The sequence below is a fragment of the Frankliniella occidentalis genome, unplaced genomic scaffold, assembly GCF_000697945.3.
Source record: "Frankliniella occidentalis isolate FOCC.00 unplaced genomic scaffold, Focc_3.1 Scaffold190, whole genome shotgun sequence".
NCBI lineage: Eukaryota > Metazoa > Arthropoda > Insecta > Thysanoptera > Thripidae > Frankliniella > Frankliniella occidentalis.
The window spans coordinates 265,687-270,362 of record NW_026267316.1 but is presented as its reverse complement, the minus strand read 5'-3'; positions in this window follow the sequence as shown (position 1 = coordinate 270,362).

Here is a 4,676-nt window from a genome sequence, read left to right as displayed (position 1 = left end):
TCTAGTTTTATTTTTATATTCTTTAGTTTACTTTCAAAGTTTGTAATGTCTGGGTTACTAGTATTTATGAGGTAGTGCACAGTATTTCCAAGTAGCCATGTAAAAGTTACTTCTTTAGGGGGCGGAATCACCATATCTGGGGTAATCAAGAGTTCTGCCTGAAATTCACCTGACCTACGTCCTGTCCATGCCTCTAGCTTTCTGCTGACCCATCTCCATATAGCCTTCCTGGCTGGCCCACACCCTACAAGCTTGTGGCAGACGCTTTCGACCTCATCACAGGCCTCACACAGTGGTGAATCCGCACGCCCTATGGCGTGAAGTCTGGCCCTGGTTGGGAGGACTCGATGAACTGCTCTGTACCAGGCCGCCCTGGCCTCTACTGCCAGCACGGTGTAGAGAGATACGGTGGCGGCACGAGCCGGCCTTTCCCGTGGTAGCGGCTGAAGCAAGAGCCGTACCGTATTCTAGTACGCCGGCCGGCCGCCGCAGCGCGGCGGTCAGATGAGAGTCAACTAACGTGCCGAGCGCGCCTACCTGCGGCCCGGGGGGCGCACCCCGCCCGCCGGCCGAACCGGCTCAGCTTAGCTCGGGCAGGCCAGTACTTTCCCACCGCAGCGCAGCAGGAGGAGGTGGGCTAGCCCAGGCCCGGCCCAGGCTAGCCCCGCGCGCTGGGCGTTTGTCGCTAGAACACGTCTCGAGCGGTTTATTTACGAGGCTTATTGCATTTTAGTTGTGCCTTACTAGCGTCAGGATGTAATTTACTATTCTTGAATTGATGAAGTTGAATGATCTGTTGGTTTCAGTAAGTAAAATCGGCAATATTACAGTATATGATGTGGGGAGATGAAGGGCCCGGTTTTGTTCTACCCATATCACAACTCTGCACTACTACACATGGCCGATCTTTTTAGCACCACCGCGTTTTCATCGTTTGCATGCTTTGGACCGACAATCCTCATACAACTTGCTGCGCCCGCCCGCTTTGAAATGCGCGCCCGGGCGGGCCCCTCAATTCGCTCCCAAATGCTTGACCTGCCCGAGCTAAGCTGAGCCGGTGCGGCCGGCGGGCGGGGTGCGCCCCCCGGGCCGCAGGTAGGCGCGCTCGGCACGTTAGTTGACTCTCGTCTGACCGACGCGCGGTGCGGCGGCCGGCCGGCGTACTAGAATACGGTACGGCTCTTGCTTCAGCGCAGGTAGGCTCGTGCCGCCACCGTATCTCTCTACACCGTGACTGACAGTGTCCTGGACGCCACTCTGGCCCAGACCCGCGGCCAGCAGATGTCAGTACGTGCGGCCTCCACCCTCGGCCTGGTGCTGTTGTTGTCCAGGGCGTCTCCGTACAAGGCGTACTAGACCACTGGGACTGGTTGGGAGGGATGCTCGACTGTCCCCGTGTGACTCGACAGCCGGGTGCCGGGTGACCGTAGTCGACCCGACCGGCCGGGCTTGGGGATTATGTGACCCGGCAGGTACACGGCATACCACGCGCCACGCCGCGGCCCTCAAAGCATTAATTTCAAATTCCCGTTGGTAATACCCATTTTAATTGTTTGAAGAACATACGAAGATGAGTATAGTTCTAACTGACTAATAATTTACTGCCTCCTTAACATATTCTGTTGGCTACCCATCTCCAGCCTGTCGACGTTGGGAGGAGGCAGGACCTCGGCCCGGGGCCCAGGGCCAGCCCCACGCCGGGATTTCCGCCCTGCTGTTTTGGCGTTAGGAAATTCACGGATCACTAATCTCACGCCGCCACTAACAGGGCTCGTGTAAGTGTCGGGTCAGTTCCTAGGCACTACCGGAGTCCTCTCCTTGATTTTTACTCAAACCCGAGCCCAATAATCGAATGCACAGATCTAGAATTTACTGTGTTAATCTGTAAATGTTAGCTTAAAAAATCTTTCGAACAGGACGTGCAAACACGCAACCGTATGCTGGGTCTGAGAAAGCATTACTTTCTGTTATACAGATCAATTCAGTATTTTTACAGAAATTTACTGGAAGTGAATTGTACAGGCTCTAGTGATTCTTCATGTTCTCTGTAATATTTCAGAAGATATGTCGTACTATTACAGCCATTTGTAAAATTACCACACATTTTGGGGGAAATTACAGGGTTTCGGTAATTTTACTAATACTTTTCTGTAAAATTACCAAACTTGTAAATTTACAGAAAACATTTAGTAAATTTAAAATACTCTGTAAAATTACCATAATATTTCTGTACCAGATTACAGGTACACTCTTGTAAAGTTACAATTTTTTTTAACTGTGATTCATTATGAGGATGATACTGGTTTGAAATCCTCCGTTGCCTCTCCATTTGAAGAATTTGTCTTTGTTTCTTAAAAAGTTGCCTTGAGACTTACATCTATATCACACCATTTTTGTGAATGTATCGCTCACGCATTTACATGCTGTTCTGTTAAAGTTTGCATTTAGTTTATCTATTTAATAGGGTACTGGTCTAGAGCGCTGAGCGGAAGTAGAAGAACAAAAACGGAAGATGAAAAGGCGCCCGCACTCCTCCCCGCCTGCCCTCCACTTCTCCCCGGGCGCTCGCCCACTCCGCCCAGTAGAGGAGAAGGGGACGGCCCGGGCGCCTTACAATCTTCCGTTCTTGTTCTTCTACTTCCGCTCAGCGCTCTAGACCAATACCCAATAGGTATTTGGTGTCTTTTGTTAATTAAAGTCTGACTCATTGTGACCTTGTACTATGACAATGATTACTTGTCCACTCTGCTCCAAAGTAGTTCCTAGGATGGCGAAGGCAATAAAGGCTCACATTGACTGTGATCACGGCAAATGTGGGGACCACTCATTTTGTTGTAAAGCTACTGCCCGTAGTAGATTTTATACAAATTCAAAATCATTTTTGAGTCATATTGATTCTTGTGCGTTTGTCAAAGATCAGACTTCTAATGCAAGTCAAGACATTTCTATTACTAATGCAAGCCAAGATATTTCTGATACAAGTCATGATGTTCCTTTGACTACTGACAATTTAGAGAGTGGCAACAGTGGCACTGGTACTGATATTAATTTTGAAGACTACGTTAAAAACAGATGTGATGATTTTGTCTGTTTTCCACAGTTTGCCTAAAATGCCTAGAAGCTATGTTCTGAATATAATTGATCAAACCAATGATCTAGTCACTAAGTGTTTCAACAACCATTTAAAAGACAAAGTTCTTAACACCTTGAAGCAGTGTGCAGCTAGTAAGGAAGAGATTTGAGATATAGACAAGATGTTTGATTCAATTAATAATTCATTTAGTCATCTAGCAACAGAACATCGGATATTTAAACACTTTACTAGCTGTGGGAAATTTTTCCTCCCTGAAACTCGTGTTTTAGGTAAATCTAGTACCTGTTAAAACTTCTACAGGTATCACTGTGAAACCCAAATTGTTTAAAGTACGAAGTATACCTCTTAAACATGTGTTAAAGGAATTTCTGGAACTTCCTGGATGATTTTCAGCTGTGATTAATTATCTACAGTCCCTTGATACTGAAAATCCACATGTTCTTGAGAACTTTGTACAATGTTCATCGTGGAAAGAAAAACGGCCCAAGTATTCAGATGATGATATTGTTTTTCCATTATTTGTTTACTTTGATGAAGTTCAAAGTAACAACCCATTGGGCTCCCATTGTTAGTTACTCGGAGCAGCTTTGCCTAATCTTCCACCAGAATGCCAGTCAGCTGTTGACAATATTTTGTTGGCGCATCTTTTTGATAATGTGTGCCGTGATCACTATTCAGTTGACGTTGTGTTTGCTGCACTGATTTCTAAATTAACTGCGTTGGAAAATGATGGAACTTTGATTTCAACTCCTGATAGCTGTAAAAGAGTTCACTTTGTCTGTGGGGCTTTACTTGATGACAACAAAGGCCTTAATTCTATATCAGGTTTGGTTGAAGGTTTTACTGCAAACTACTGTTGAAGATTCTGTAAATCTCATAAGAATGTCACTCGTACTCAGTCTGTTTCTGTTGAATACTTTACGTACCAAAGATGATTACAGCAATGATCTAGAAGTTGGTAACGCTCGACTCACTGGAGTGAAATTTGATTCAGCCTTTAATCAAATACCTTCTTTTGAGGTTTCTTCGAACTATGTTGTAGATCGATTTCATGATCTCGGAGACGGAATTTGTCATTATGTTTTATTACATGTTCTGCACACTTGTATCACGAAGTACTTCTCCCTTGATATTTTAAATTCCCGTAATCAATCTGTATTTGATTTTGGTTTGAGTGAATCCAACAAATTTCCTGAAATATCAAGTCTTGACAGAGACAAGCTAAGAATGTCTGGGTCAGAAACGATTTTGTTTGCAAAAATGCTAGGTCTTCTTGTTGGAGATGAACACGTAGAACATGAACATGTGTGGTTCCCGGGTGAAAAAAAACATTGACAGTAAGTTTGTATACAGAGGTATACAAGTAATTGTATAAAGCTGTATAAAGGTTATTGTATTACATTTGGTAAAACTGTATTACTTTGTCAGTATACCTTTTTATAAAATATTATACAATACATACTTGAGCGTTTCAATTTACTCATTGGAGCAGCGGCCTGAGTGTCTGGCTGTCGTTTTCAGCTCATATGTTTTCCGAATCATCTTTTTGCCCTGAGCACGATAGTAGTTGTTTCACTTCCCT